Source organism: Pipistrellus kuhlii, unplaced genomic scaffold, assembly GCF_014108245.1.
Source record: "Pipistrellus kuhlii isolate mPipKuh1 unplaced genomic scaffold, mPipKuh1.p scaffold_m20_p_14, whole genome shotgun sequence".
NCBI classification, from domain to species: Eukaryota; Metazoa; Chordata; class Mammalia; order Chiroptera; family Vespertilionidae; genus Pipistrellus; species Pipistrellus kuhlii.
In genome coordinates this window covers 6,952,010-6,967,890 of record NW_023425449.1, presented here as the reverse complement: position 1 = coordinate 6,967,890, position 15,881 = coordinate 6,952,010, and the positions used below count along the sequence as shown (strand labels likewise).

The window sequence follows — 15,881 nt, the reverse complement described above, 5'->3', positions numbered from 1 at the left end:
GCTGCATGGAATAATGGCCCCCTGCCCCGGGGCTGGCCAACCAACCCTGAGAGGACACACCTGGAAACCTGCTGCATCTTCTACCGAGCTCTCCCCCTGGAGCCGCCCCTGAAACCTCTGCCCTCAAAGCCCTGGGGATGGGGGACCCCGTGTGCTCTGCCTTCCTCTTCCTCTTCCTCTTCCTCTTCCTCCGCCTTCCCAGACCTGGAGGTCCAGAGGCTGTGAACCCAGGCCCCGTCTGACCCCCTGGCTCTAATACCCGGTGCCATTCCCAACACCTACGCCAGGTTTCTAGAACACTCTGAGCTGGGACCTGGGGGAAGGCATCCTGGGCTCCAGGAGGTCACTGCCCGGACGGAGAGCACAAGTTCAGGAATTAGTCGTTGGCCCTGCGCTACAGAGAGGTCAAAAAGGTTATCTCGCCCTGGCCGGTTTGGCTCAGTAATTAGAGCACTGGGCCTCAGACCAAAGGGTCATCACAGGTTCAATTCCTGGTCAAGGGCCTCGGTGGCAGGCGTGATCCCTGTCATCATCGGCTGGGGGTCGTGGCTCCTGTGAGAGGCGACCCATCCCGTGTCTCTCCCACCTCAATGCTTTCCCTCCCGCTCCTCCCTCCCTTCCACTCTTTCTAAAAGTCAATATATCCTCGGGTAAACATTTTTTTTTAAAAAAAGGTTCTCTCCTGACCGGTTTGGCTCAGTGGCTAGAGCGTCAGCCTGCAGACTAAAGGGCCCCAGGTTCGATTCTGGTCAAGGGCATGTACATTGGTTGCCAGCAGGCAGCTGGTCAATGTTTCTCTTTCATTGATGTTTCTTGCTCTCATTCCTCTCCTTTCCTCTCTATAAAAAAAATCAATAAAATTTAAATAAATTTAAAAATAATAAAATAAAGAGGCCAAGCCGAAACCGGTTTGGCTCAGTGGTAGAGCGTCGGTCTGCGGACTGAAAGGTCCCAGGTTCGATTCCGGTCAAGGGCATGTACCTTGGTTGTGGGCACATCCCCGGTAGGGGGTGTGCAAGAGGCAGCTGGTCGATGTTTCTCTCTCATCGATGTTTCTGGCTCTCTATCTCTCTCCCTTCCTCTCTGTAAAAAATCAATAAAATATATTTAAAATAAATAAATAAATAAATAAATAAATAAAAATAAAGAGGCCTAATCCATATATATATATATATATATATATATATATATATATATATATAAAGGTTCCCTCCCATCATTTATTACGGGCAAGGTCCCTAATTTAAGCTCAAGGGGCAAAAGTTTCTCTTGAGCTCGAAGCTAAAATTACTCCCCCGCCCCCCCATTGTCTCAGTTCTAAAGTTACCTTTCATTCACAACAACCCACATATTTTTGACATTCTGAACTCCCACACCATCACCTCCTGATATAATTTGTGTCTTCATGTTCCCTTCCCTCCCTGTACGTCAGTCACCTATAAAGACACAAGTCATGCCAAAACCGGTTTGGCTCAGTGGATGGACCGTCAGCCTGCGGACTGAAAGGTCCCGAGTTCGATTCCAGTCTAGGGCATGTACCTGGGTTGCGGGCACATCCCCAGTGGGAAGGGGGGTGTGTGTGCAGGAGGCAGCTGATTGATGATTCTCTCTTATCGATGTTTCTAACTCTCTATCCCTCTCTCTTCCTCTCTGTAAAAAAATCAATAAAAAAAATATATATATATATATATTTTTTAAAAAGACACAAGTCATGTTGGATTAGGACCCACTCTAAGGACCTCCTTTTAACTAAACTACCTCCTTAAAGGCCCCATCCCTGTACATAGCTGCCTTCTGACGTGCCAGGCGTTAGGACGTCCACACTCGCATCGGAAGGATGGGGACAGTTCAGCTCAGAACAGAAAGCAGCTCCTTTACAGTAGGACTTGGTTGGCCTTCCCAGCAAGGTGAGCACCGCCCAACAGGACGGTGCTTTATGGGAGGAGGGGTGAGGACTCAGACACACACGGAGGGAGGAGGGAGCACGCCACGTGGCCTCGAAGGCGGCCCATCCAGCAGCCAAGGAGCAGGGGAGGCCCGAGAAGAAACCAGTCTCGCCAACACCTCGGTCTAGGACTTAACCCCTCCAGAACCAGGAGAAAAAGATTTCTGTTTGTTGAAGCCTGCGGTATTTTGTTGTGGCTGCCCGAGCAATCTATAATACACTGAGGGAGACGTGATTGCAGCTACCTTTTCTCACAACCTGCCACACCCCAAGACCTTCAGTCCCTTGTGGTTTGGGGTTTTATTGTTCTTCAGCATTCAATAAATATTGCCTGTCCTGGCCCGGTGGCTCAGTGGATGTGCCCTTGACCGGAATTGAGTACAGAAAAAGGCTGTGGGCTCAATCCGTGGTTCAGGGCGCATACCAAGGTTGTGGGTTCGATCCCTGGTCAGACGTGTATAGGAGACAACCAATCGATATTTCTCTCTCTCTTCCTCTCTAAAAACCTATAAAATATATACATATATATTTATATAACTATATATAACTGTATATAACTATATAACTATATAACTATATATATAACTATATATATAACTATATATATATTGTGTATATATATATATATATATATATATATATATATATATATATATATCTTTGGGTGAGGATTAAAAAAAAAACTTTAAGGTATTTTTAAATACATACATACATACATGCATATTGCCTGTTTTTCAAGGCGAGAGAAGCCAGAGAAGATGGTGAAGGATCAGAGGAATACAGGAGAACCAGATGAATGTGTATGCGGTGTTGGTTGTGAAATTGGACCTCGGTTCTTGAGTTTGGCAAAGGAAGACTTCAGAGCCAAGAACTCCAGCGATAAGAGAAAGCTGAGGAAGTTACAGCGGCGGCACAAGCGAGCCGCGGGCTTCGTAGGCTCAGGACACAAGTTAGGGAAGCAAAGAAGGGCCCTCGGACTTAGGAGGGGGCAAGGCCGAGGCGAGGTACCCAGGAAGGAGAGGGGGCGGAAAGGCGCAGGCATGCTCCCCAGAGGGGGCACCAGGAGAATGTGCGCTGGTCCTTCCTGAGGGCTCTGAGGCTGGGGTTTGAGGGAGGTCTTAGGGGAGGAGCTCAATAGAACAGTCATCAGCGTTGTGCGGATGCCCCGAAATGAGATCTATTCCCCCGCCTTCATCCACTCTGGGCTGCGATTGGCACCAATGACACTATTATTGTTACCTTCTAGCATCTCTCCGAGTAGGGTGTTTTAAGCTATTGACCCTCTCAGTGGGGAAGAAAAGGGTGAACCACTTTCTCTTCACTGTCCCGGGTTAGGGAAGACAGGATTTTGCGCTTCACTAGGTGGCTGTCAACTGTTTGGCCACCACACTATCTGCCTCGGTTTCCCTGTTCCACTTGTCCTGGCTTGTTAGCTTGTCTCAGTGGAAGCCAACGGAAGAGAGAGACTTGGGAAATATGCCTTTGGAGATCTCAGATCTCAAGGACGATGGGGACTGAGGATGGATTTGGCAACGGTGATTGACACGCCCAACGGGGAGGGCTGGGATTGGTTGCAGGGAAACAAACAGCATTGATCAACGAGATCTTTACATTCTTACCACGTATTTCTGCCGCTTTGAAATGTTTTACTGTAAGATACATCCACATGTAAAAATGTTAACATGCTCCGGCTGGGTAGCTCAGTTGTTAGAGCATCATCCTGATACGCCAAGGTTATGGGTTCGATCCCCTATCAGGGCACGTACAAAGATCAACCAATGAATGTATCAATAAGTGGAATTGATGTTTCTCTCTCTCTCAAATCAGGAAATAATTTTTTCTTTCTTTTGCCCTAGCTGGTTTGTTCAGTGGGTACAGTGTCAGCCTATAGACGAAGGGTCCCGGGTTCAATTCTGGCCAAGGGCATATGCCTGAGTTGCAGGCTCGATCCCCAGTGGGGGGCATGCAGGAGGCAGTCAATCAATGATTCTCTCTCATCATCAATGTTTCTATCTCTCTCTCCCTCTCCCGTCCTCTCTAAAATCAAAATATATATTTTTAAAAAGAAGTATTTTTAAAATTTTTGTTAATATATAGTAATTTTTAAAGCAATAAAGTCAAAGTCCTCTCTGGGCTGTCCTTTGGAAGTATCCATTTCTAGGAGTTCAATGCATGTCCTTATATATTGTTGCGGAATACAAAATGGCACAACCCCATTAGAGGCAACTTGGAAAAAAAAAAAAAAACTATCAAAATTACAAATGCAGTCCATCATATCTCAATAAAGTTGCTTTAAAAATATCACCAGTGCACAAACCCTTTGCTATATGTACACACATGCAAAATGACACTGCAGCTTCATTTGTTATGGAAAGGAATCTGGAAAGAATCCAAGTGTCTCATAATTTGGGGTGGTTAAATAAACTGGGCTACAGCCACACAATGGAATCTTGTGCTGCTGTTTAAAAAAAAATAAAAAAAAAATGAGGAAGCTCTCCTGGTGCTTGATATGGAGAGATTCCAAGGTAGATTACGTGAAACAAAGTACTGAGCGGCTGTTTGCTCTGTCTGCGTAAACAAGGAAGGAAAAAAAATCCACACTAATATATATATATAATTTGCTTATATTTGTATAAAGAAACGAGAGGGATAAGAAACAAAGTTGGTTGTCTGAGGAGAAGGGCGTAGAGAGGGTGGATCAGTCTAGATTTTTATTTACTCATATACACCGTGTTCTTAGATCCATTGCAAAGGTGAGGTAAGTATTATCTTTCCCGTTTTACAGATGAAGATCAGAAAGATGAGGTCATCGGCTGTCCACCTTACCCATGTACACAGCTGGTGAAGGTGGAGCCAGGGTCCGGCCTCACTCTGCCCAGCTCCAAAGTCTACCCCGGGGCGTCCTTCGAACCGCCCCCGGGAGAACTACGGGGCCTGGCGTTCAGATTTATGATCTACAACAAACAGCATCCAAGGCAGAATCATCAAAAGTCGTAGCCAACATACCTTCAGGTGTTTATACAAATACAAGGGGCGAGAGACTGGGAGATATTTTTTTTTAGTAAAAACGGGCTGGTGTTACTGGCTGTTCCTGTTTATCTGTTCCTTTGTTGACTTGCTGGCTTTTCCGATGTCTGTTTTGGAAGAAATGAGCGGAGGAGGGATGAGGAGACTTTACGAGGTACATACCGTTCTCTCAGTAATTGTTTTATGGAGGCTTTTGAAGTTTGGAGTTTATGCTGTTTAGCTCCAAGCCATGTTGTCCAAGAAAGTGACGAGAGATAGAGAAAGGGAAATGGAAGGTGACGCGGAGTCCCTTCCTGGAGGAGGCTGCGCCTGGCCCTGCTGCCAAGTCTGCGGGCCGGGAGGCCTGGCTGTCTGAGCATGAGCAGAAAAACCTGGAGCTCCTCCACTGCAGCGGCTACACGACACCGTGTGTTCTAGATCTTCTCTTAACTAATCGTGTTTCTCCCTGTCATGAGGAAGTCTCTTCTCAGCCAGGTTGGTTTTCGAAGTGGAAATATCCAGGCCTGGGCTGAAGAAGCAGCTCTTGCTCTGGGCAGTCCAGATCCCAACATCCAGCCCTCAGTGACACGGCTGTTACTGCTGTGTCCTTCAGAGGGGTTCTCATCAGAGGTCTATGGATGGCAAGGATTTTTATTATTATTAATTATTATTTTTACATTTCATTTATTTATTTTTATATGTTTTTATTGACTTCAGAGAAGGAGAGAGACGGGGAGAGAGAGATAGAAACATCAATGATGACAGAGAATCGTCGAGCGGCTGCCTCCCGCACGCCCCACACTGGGGATCGAGCCTGCAACCTGGGGATGTGCCCTTGACCTGAACTGAACCCGGGACCCTTCAGGCCCATGCTCTATCCATTGAGCCAAACGAGCTAGGGAAGATTTTATTTTTTTAAGTTTAATGAAAGAGAGGGAGTGTCTTAATATCCTATCATGTGGCTATTTCAGAGTAGGAAGTAGAGAGTCCTCCCCTTGGATGGTGCTCCCCTGCCATCGCAGCTGCCGTGGCCCCGGTTTGCCACGATGCCAACGTGGGCCGAAGTCACAAGTCCTTCCCCAGGACTTTTTCCAAATGGAAACCCAGAGAGCAGCTGCTTCCCGAGGCTGGGGGCTCCCGTCCCCATCCCAGTCCCTCACAGTGCCAGGGCCACACACCATCAGAGTGCCTTCGGAATGCTCTGCCTTTGCCTTGCAGCAAAGCTGGCCTCCCCGCGGTCTGTCCCACAGGCCCTCAGTGCTCCCAGCACGGCCAGGCCACACTGGACGATGCTTTTGCTCTGGAGACCAACCCTCTCCTCCGCGCATCACATCCCACAGACACCGAAGCGCACGTCAGCCACGGCTCTGAGAAAGCCAATACGGAGTAAAGCTTTTCCTCTAAGTAAGCAAGGCACCCAGATCCCCAGGGACGGTTAGCATCAAAGCACGGGCCGGCTGTGCTGGCCGGTAAAATGGTTTATTGGCTGAGTGAAGGCGTCTCATCATTTTTCCTGGTTGATCCGCGGTCCATCGGTTTCACCACTTGTCCATTCATTATTCATTCCCACAGACTGAAGGCGGGCATTGTGTTGGGCGCTGGGAGGACAAAAGAGAACCAGACAGAAACCATCCCGGGCCGCGAGGAGCTGTTGGCAGTCCAGCTGTTTCCCCTCCCCTCCTCATGCTCGTGGCCTTTGAGACGCTCCCTCCTGTCTGGCCTTCATGCGCATAGCTGTGAGCAGCCTTGCTCCTCTGGTCTATACGAACGCCAGTTCTCATTGGAGAACTCTCAGTATATCAGCTTCCAATGTAGGCAAGTAATGAAAGCTAAAAATAATTACCCTTGTGGGGTGTGAAATGTGTCTCTTAATTGAAAAATGACTTATTTGAAAGTCACAGCATATCTGAGCTCGGAAGAAACTAGAGTTTGTTTTCTTAATCACAGCTTGATTGAGATATAATTCCATCACCCTACAACTTACCATTCAAAGTATACAAGTCAGTGGTGTTTAGAATACTCACAGAGTTGTGAGGCTGCGATAGCCATACCACAATCAATTTCAGAACATTATCATCATCCCAGAGAGAAACCCCATCCATACCTGTTAGCTAATATATTCATCTACTTTCTGTCCTTACAGATTTAGCTAATCTGTACATTTCACGTAAGTGAAATCATAACATATATGACCTTCTTTCACTTAGCATAAAATTTTTATGGCTTATCCATGCTGTAGCATGTGTCAGGACTTCATTCCTCTTTATGGTTGAACTGGAGGCCTGGCGCACGAAATCCGTGCATGGGTAGGGGCTGGACTGATGTTAACCCAGGAATTTAGCAAATCACAGTGGCTTACACGGTAAGAAAAGTGTATTTCATGTAACAGAAAATTCCAGTCATGGAGGGCATGTGTGGCGCTGGATGACGCCTTCAGGGACGAGCTGGCCTTCTGTCTTCCTCCTCGGCCATCCTCAGCTCGTGTCCTCGTGTTACAGTATGGCTGTCATAGCCCCAGAGCTCTGACTGTCCTACAACTGTGCTCAAAGGCAAAAGGAAGTTCTGGCTTTCGAGGCTTTTTATTATTTTATTTTATTTTTTTATTTTATTTTTTTATTTTATTTTTTTATTTTATTTTTTTATTTTTAGGGAGAAAACTCTTTCCAGAAGTACCCTGTGGACTGCCTTTGGCCAGCGTGGGATCACACTGCCATGCGTTAAATGCAAGAGAGGCTGGTGAGTGGGAATCTGACATCCCCTGCCTTTGAAGAGAGGCCGCTCTTCCAGCCAGGGGAGCCCATGGGGAAAGGCTGTGGGTCAGCCCAGGCGGCAGGTCACCGGACAGGTCTGTCCAGACAGACCCTACGCCTTTCACCTCTGCTCCGTGACGTCACCTAGAAGATTCTCCCAGCTCTGACACCGCCTTTCCTTCCCAAACAATATAATGTAGCCACACCCCGAACGCACCCTGTGCCTTCCTGCCTCCCGCCTTTAACCTGCAGGTCCTCAGCCTGAGGCTCGGGCCCCTTCCACATCTGCTTAAAGATGCCACACAGGCAGCCCTGTCTCCACAAAGCCTTCCAAAAAGCTGGCCAAACTTCGCAGCTCCTCCCTCTGGTCCCCCATAGCACCGGGACACTCCCCCTCCGAGTCCAGCCCAGGATCCCAACGGCTCAGCGAGCGTGGGGAGTTACACTGAGCTGTTTTGCCTTTGGGCTACAGAATCGAGTGTAATGGGAAGCAGGCTTCCTTTCCTAGAGTGTAGTATTTGGAGGGATTGGAGGGGAGTACACTACAAAGCTAACCTCAGAGGTTAAATACTCTCCTTTCACTGTTCCACACGGTGCTTTAATGTTAAAAAGATCTTTTTTGTACAGCTTATTTCTACGGTCAGCAACAGGCTCTTCACAACTTGCTCTTCCCCCCTCCTATCTATCAGGTGGATAGCAGGGTTGGCCTGGAGACACTTCCCTTGCTGGCTCATATGTCCCAATTCCTAATGTGGTTGAGCGGAAGCGTGCTTACGGTTAGAGGCTGTGTCTCCGGTAGAATCGGGTCTAGAAGGAGGGATTTCCCCCAAACCAAGGAGAGATACCTCAGCCTGGGAAGGGAAACAGGTTTCTGAGCCCACCAGCAGCAGGGCCCTGTGTCCTGCTCTCTGGATGCACCAGAGGATGTACCAGGCACTGGGTAGAAATACCCAGGATACACTGGAGAGACGGGAGCCGGGTCCCTGTGTCACAGAAGCAGCAGCAGAGGACCGAGGGGCTCTCTGAGCTGAGCATCACACCAGGCGTTTAGCACAGCCGTGAGTGCAGGGGGAAGCCCCAGGAAGGACTGAGATTGGATTTCACACCTGACAGGATGGGGGCTGAGGGTGGAAACGGAATGGAATGAGAAGGGATAAGGACGCGGGGTGTTGAGGGCACTGGGTTTTTTACCTGCGTGAGAAGCACCTTCACGCACCTCCTCAGGCGCCCACCCTGCCCCATGTGCCTTCTGGGCTCTGGCTCTTGTCTTCTGGCCCCAGATTTCTGGCTCCCTGGACCTGCTGTCAGGATCATGGGCCAGCCCTCACCATGTCCCTCCTGGTTCTTTGGACCTCGGTTTCCGCCAGAGCTGTTGACTCTGCTGGCAGCTTGGGCTTGGGAATCCTCTGTTGTAAGAGTAGAAGCCCTACTACAGCCCTTGGCTCACACACACACACACACACACACACACACCGCCAGCCACTAGCCCCTGAGGGCAGGGAGGAGAAGGGACAGAGTGCAGAAAGCTTTTTCCCTCTTCTCTACCTGACAGCGCTTTGTTCTTCCCCGGGACCTTGCTCAAATGTTACCTCCTGGGGTCATCCCTTGGCCTCCCTAGGGAGGGTGCCTTCTCTGGGTTTCCACAGCATTTTGCTTAGACCCCTCTGCTTATCGCCGTGTATTACTGTGTACTTATATGGTGGCCCTTCCACCTTGACGATGAACGCCTTGGCGGTGGGGAACCCTGTGTCACTCTCCTGGCACCATGTCAGCTACAGAACTTGGTCTGAAGTTGGAGAATCATAGCCATTATTAAGAGAGGGGAAAATCATAGTCATATGGAATGGCCAGGATTATGGTAGGGCCTCACAAATGCTTGTTAACTGCCATCTCCCCAACAGTCCCCCAGACTCTCCTCTGTATCAGGTGGAAATGCGTTTGGTTATGAGTGGCAGAGAACCTGACTATAGTGGCTTCAATAGAGACTTACTTTTCTCACACAAGAAGAAGTTTGGAGGTAAGCAACCCCCTGGGCTGTGAGAGATCCAGTCTTCCTACCTTTCATTCCTTCCAGTTTTACTGTGTTGGTCGTATGATGGTTGCCCTACTTTTAAGTTCCCATGTGCAGGAAGTACATGTAAGTTCTAGGCAGGAAGAAGGAGGAAGGGTTGAGTCACATTTCTCCATCATCTCTGGGAAAGAATAGATTTTTGCCGCCATACTCTGTTTACATCTCATTGGTTGGAATTATGTCACATGACCATCCCTAGCTGCAAGGAAAGCTGAAAAGGGGAAGACAAGGGAGAAAATGTTGGAGCATGGGTGTGAGTGCGAATATTATTGGGCCCCACCCCGAATCTACTAAATCAGAAATGCTGGGGGTAGGGCCCAGTGATCTATGCTATAATAAGCCCTCTAAATGATTCTGTTTCATCTGAAGTTGGAGAATCATAGTCATTATTATAAGAGGGAAAAAATCATAGTCATATGTAATGGCCAATATTATGGTAAGGAAAAATCCTAGACTAGAATTCAAATTATGTATTTTTTAAAAAATATGTTTTAGTGATCTTTTAGAGAGAGAGAGGAAGGGAGAGGAAGAGAGAAAGAGAAACACCGATGTGACACGTTGATCGGCTGCCTCGTGCATGCCCCCCAACCAGGGATCGAGCCTACAACCCAGGCATGTGCCCTGACCAGGAACCGAACCTGCAGCTTTTCGTTGCCCAAGACAAAGACTAAACCAACTGAGTGACACCAGCAAGGGCTAAATCGTGTACTTTTTCAATACAAGTTTTATTACTTCTAGCCAGGACAACTTAGTTTTCTGATTTCTAAAATGGAATATTAATGGTTGCCCTGACTTTATTCAATGGACTGCTGTGAGGACCGATTTAAATAATATAAACTATTAAATTCTAGTCTAGGACTTTTCCCTACCATAATACTGGCCACTACATATGACTATAGAAAATGTAAGTCATTGATCCTGGCCAGTGTGGCTCAGTTGGCTGAGGGTCATCCCATGCACCAAAAGGTTGGTGGTTCAATTCCCAGTCAGGGCACATGCCCAGGTTGTGTGTTTGGTCCCTGGCTCGGGGTGCATATAGGAGGCAACCCATAGGTGTGTCTCTCTCTTTCTCTCCCTCTCCCTTCCTCTCCCTCTAACATCAAATAAAAACATTTTAATAATGTAAGTCATTGGACAATGGCACTGATTGTAAAACTTTCCATTGAATAAACAAAAAGTTGGCTGGAAAAATTCTGTGTGAGGTGACTCCTGGAGTTCAAAGACAAAATAAAACTTAAGAGGAGTGTGATGGTTCATTTCATGTGTTTCTTGGAGAGCCCTGACTAATCAAGGGGACATTTTCTCACTGGGACTGAATGCTTTATTTCATTGTGCTAGTCTGTGTTTGTAGGCCAGCATTTCAGAAAGATATTCTCTTGACATAGTTTCTAGCGTTTGGGGATGATTGTATATAATCAATACAAGATTAAAAATATGCTGTAGTTGTTGGCCTCTTAGTACCTAGATGTCTTTCCTAAGACGTTTTCTGGAGATGATGATGACACCGGAAACGTGCAGTAGTCTTGTCACAGTTATGAAGCCAACACATTGAGCAGAGGGCAGAATGCCTGGGAAAAGCAAAACTTACCCGTAAAAGATATAAAGAGATCAGAATGTTACAACAGTAAGGGACAAAAATAGAAGTGGAAACCACAGACTTTCAGAATACACTGTTATCAAAAACAAATGTTTGTACCAGCCCTAGTGGTGGCTGCTACAGGTGGTTTCCATGAGAGGAAGGAGGACATACGTGGTTTCAAAACAAACACTTCAGAGGATAATGAAATGGAGCATGTCGGGGGAGGGCTGGTGAGAAGACGTGAAACAACAAATAGGAGGGATTTGGTGTTCTGCCATTTGGATTAAAAATACTGAGGCACCTCCCAGCGAGTGTGGCTCAGGGGTTGAGTGTCAACCCAGGGACCAGGAGGTCACGGTTCGATTCCCAGTCAGGGCACAGGCCTGGGCTGCGTGTTCGATGGTCAGTAGGGGGCACGCAGGAGGCAACCAATTGATGATCATTGATGTTTCCATCGCTCCCTCTCCCTCCCTCTCTCTGAAATCAATACACACACACATATGTATTAAATATAATACTTAAAAAATATGGAGACACCATTGTCTGGGTATCAAGTAGAGTGTCCATCCCTCACTGTGGTAAAACCTGCTCTCTCTCTCTCTCTCTCTCTCTTTTTAAAATAGATTTTTTTTTTTTTTTTTTTTTTTTTTTTTTTTTTTTTTTTTACAGAAAGGAAGGATGGAGAGTTAGAAACATCTATGAGAGAGAATCATCAATCAGCTGCCTCTTGCACACCTCCCACTGGAGATGTGTTCACAACCCAGGTACATGCCCTTGACCGGAATCGAACCTGGGACCCTTCAGTCCGCAGGCTGATGCTCTATCCACTGAGCCAAACCGGTTTCGACAAAACCTGCTCTCTCAATTCTGTGTTCATTCATTCTGTAACAGTCACCCACATAACAGGCACTGAGAGGTTTTTACCCGTGAACCTGGGCAGTTCGTCAGCTGCTCACTAGGCACCAGGAAAGTCACAGTCGGGTCTGCCCCAGCCCTCAGGTAGCCCTTTCAGGTTTGGAAATGGCCAGGACTGACAGCCATTCTGACACTGGGAAATTGGCCTGTCTACTCAAGTGAAAACCGCAGCTTTGAGGAAGTGTTTAAAATTCTATGAAGACAAGAAAAACCAACGAATGGGACACTTTAAATGGGACCGTATGGCATGTGAATTATATCTCAATAAAGCTGTTACAAAAAGGAAGAGAAGAAGGGAGGGTCTGCAGGCAAAGATCCCATGATTCAAGGGCTGTGGGGCAGCTAGGAGACTGTGTCTGTCCATTAAATTTGTCTGTACAAAATGTGACGCCAAGGTTTATTTATTGATTGATTTGTTTAACATCTGGGCTCCGACACGTAAGTGCTGTGATAAGAGAGTTTGTAGAAGCAAAATCATGAAGCCGTACAGTCACGTGAGTCTTGGCGCTGGGGAAAGAGGTTAGCAGTCCACATGTGAAAAGTCTGAACCTGGCGGTGACCGGAAGCCAAGCGCAGTTCAGATAAATAGGCCAAGGCCGGGTTTCAGGTTCAGAACGTGAACCCCTTTCGGACTGAGCTTCCCGGGGGTGTTTCTGTCCATCCCTTTCTTGTCACACAGAGCCTCATCTATTTCTCTTCCTTCCCCTTCCAGGAACCACCACCCCGTCCCTCACCCCCCCCGAGTGCCGTGGGGATAGGCCTCCAGGACAGCTGTAACTCCACATGAGAGCACCTGTCCTCTTCTCCCCTCCTGAGGAATTGTTAGGGTTATTACTGCTCCCAAGAACAGGTATTGAAATGTGGTTGGTGGGATAGAGAGGGTCTGAGTGAGAATTTCAGGGTCAAATGCAAGACCTACCACTCCCCAGTTAGTGACTCCAGGTCTCTCTCTCTCTCTCTCTCTCTCTCTCTCTCTCTCTCTCTCTCACACACACACACACACACACACACAGATATATATATTTCTTTAATGAGTTCAGAGAGGAAGGGAGAAGGAGAGAGAGTGTTAGAAACATTAATGATGAGAATCAGAATCATTGATCGGCTGCCTCCTGCACACCCCTTACTGGGGATTGAGCCCAAACCCAGGCCTGTGCCCTTGGCCAGAATCGAACCTGGGACCCTTCAGTCTGCAGGCTGACGCTCTATCCACTGAGCCAAGCCGGCTAGGGCACCCCTGGTCACATTTAACACCTCTTGGTCCCAGCCTATTTCATGTACTTGAGGACTTGGCTACTTGAATGCCTCCTCTTTCTACTGCAGCCACAGTCTCAGCTTCTCTACATGCCATTCTCACAGTGATCTCAGCAGCTGAAGTTTCTTGCCCAGTAAATATTCAGAATAAAGACAAGACTCCCTGTCTCCCCATTCACCTCTAGTTCCATCGCAATCCTCTGTTCTCCTCACAGCAAAGTTCCCAACACAGCATTGCTTAGTGTTATGGGCTGAATTGTCTCTCCCTCCGCCCCCCATCCCAATTCATACATTGCAGCCTAATCCCTAGGACCTCAGAGAATGTGACTGTATTTGAAGACAGGGCCCTTGAGGGAGCGATGAAGTTAAACTGAGCAGTTTGAGTGGGCCCTAATCCTTCCCAGAAGAGACACTTAGAACACGACAGCACAGACTAGGGGAGGGCACAGAGAGAAGGCAGCCATCTGCAAGCCAAAGAGAGGCCTCAGGAGAAACAAGCCCTGCTGACACCTTGATCTTGGACGTCCAGCCAATCCAAGTACATGCCCTTGACCGAGAATTGAACCCGGTGTGTTCAGTGTGCAAGCTGGTGTTCTACAGCCTTTAAAGTCGGGGTGTTACAGAAACTGGAGAAAGCGCTCAGTCTGCAAAACTCACGGATCCCTCATCATCCAGCATCCATTACCCAGCTCTGAGGGCTCCTGTCCCTATACCCTGGCCGCTGTGAGGTGGTCCATCCCCCTTCTCCTTCCTGGTGTCCCCGCCAGCACAGAGCCTTTTCATTTTCAGGTTTTATTCCTCATCACCAGGTGGGATAGGGCTACACAAACTAAAATGTGGGCCTAGAAAGGTCCCAGGACCTTCAAAAGCTAGTAGACTTATACCCCTCTTCCACAGATGCTAACAGGCAGCCCAGTTCCATTTCTGCTTCATTTCACAAAGTGGAGGTCACAAACCTCCAGCTTCCTCCTGCTCCAGGCACTCTGGAGACCAAATTGGACCACCTTCTTCCTTCTTTTCTTTTCTTTCCTTCTTTCTTTCTTTCTTTCTTTCTTTCTTTCTCTTTTCTAAATATTTATATATTTTATTGATTTTTTACAGAGAGGAAAGGAAAGAGATAGAGAGTTAGAAACATCGATGAAAGAGAAACATCGATCAGCTGCCTCCTGCACACCCCCTACTGGGGATGTGCCCGCAACTAAGGTACATGCCCTTGACCGGAATCGAACCCAGGACCTTTCAGTCTGCAGGCTGATGCTCTATCCACTGAGCCAAACCGGTTTTGGCCCGCCTTCTTCCCTTTCTTAGGACGATAGGTTTTGCTGGAATACCAAGGACTGTTCTCCCAAAATGCAACTCCAATAAAAGATTATTCTGTCCTTTTCAGACACTTGACAACATGCTGACGAGACGACGGCAGAAGCTCAGAAGACCGTCGTTATTGGCAGATAGATTCAAAATAGACTGGAACACTTGTTCGTGGTCTGAAGGTTGAGCTGAGCAGCCACCCTGTGGGCCCCCCCTGCAGCTCGGTAGGAAACAACAGCCTTTAGCGGCCTTCGGGCAGCTGGCAGGGCCATGGCCACACCTGCCTGTATCCGCAGAGGCAGGGGCGCTCGCCGTATTGTGTCTGGTGTCGGCATAAGTGTGGGCCTGCCCGGCGGTCCTTCGGGACAATAGCACTGGAGGCTGGACCCCTTCTGCGGGGTTAGATGAGGGATGCACCGAGCCCCGTGGAAAACAGACGGGAGGACCCTGACAGATGGGGAAGGTCGCTCCCCACCGCAGGGGGTGGGCCTGGCAGTGGGTACTATAGCAACCCACGGGGAATGTCCCTGAGCGTTAAAGGATGGTTGGCTTCACTGGGTCTGCCCAGGGCGGGGAGCCTGGCTGGGTCTTTGTCAACCAATGGTTGATAGGCTGGCTTGCAGCTGTGCGGTGTGACAGTTGGGTTGTGTTCAGACAGCTCTCTGCTGTGGAGATGGCATCACTCCTGGGTCTCGCTTTGGCTGCGCGTGTGTGTGTGTGTGTGTGTGTGTGTGTGTGTGTGTCTGTCTGTCTGTAAACCAGTGGCAGACCGAAAGGGATGCAGAGGGAACGACTGGCCCCAGGTATGGGCAACAAGCAGGGAATTTCTCTCTGTGTGTGTGTGTGTATGTGTGTAGAGAATTTTAAAATGGACGAAAAGTCAGTTTGTGTTTTTAATTATATTCATGCTCAAAGTGTTCCCCCAAAATATCAGTGGTAAAATGCTCATCCCTCCCAGGGGCAGACTTTCCCAGGCCCCCCACCAACCCACCACCTTCGTACCCCCCTGGGATAAACAAGCACCAGGTGAGAAAATTCTAAACCAGTCAGAGA

The 15,881-nt window shown here is 48.1% G+C and overlaps 1 protein-coding gene across 1 annotated transcript in view; it reads right to left on the bottom strand.

Moving 5' to 3' along the window:
• LOC123652333 (translation initiation factor IF-2-like) overlaps positions 1-15,881 on the bottom strand; it is a 44,519-nt gene that overhangs the window by 654 nt on the left and 27,984 nt on the right. The window lies entirely within an intron of this gene.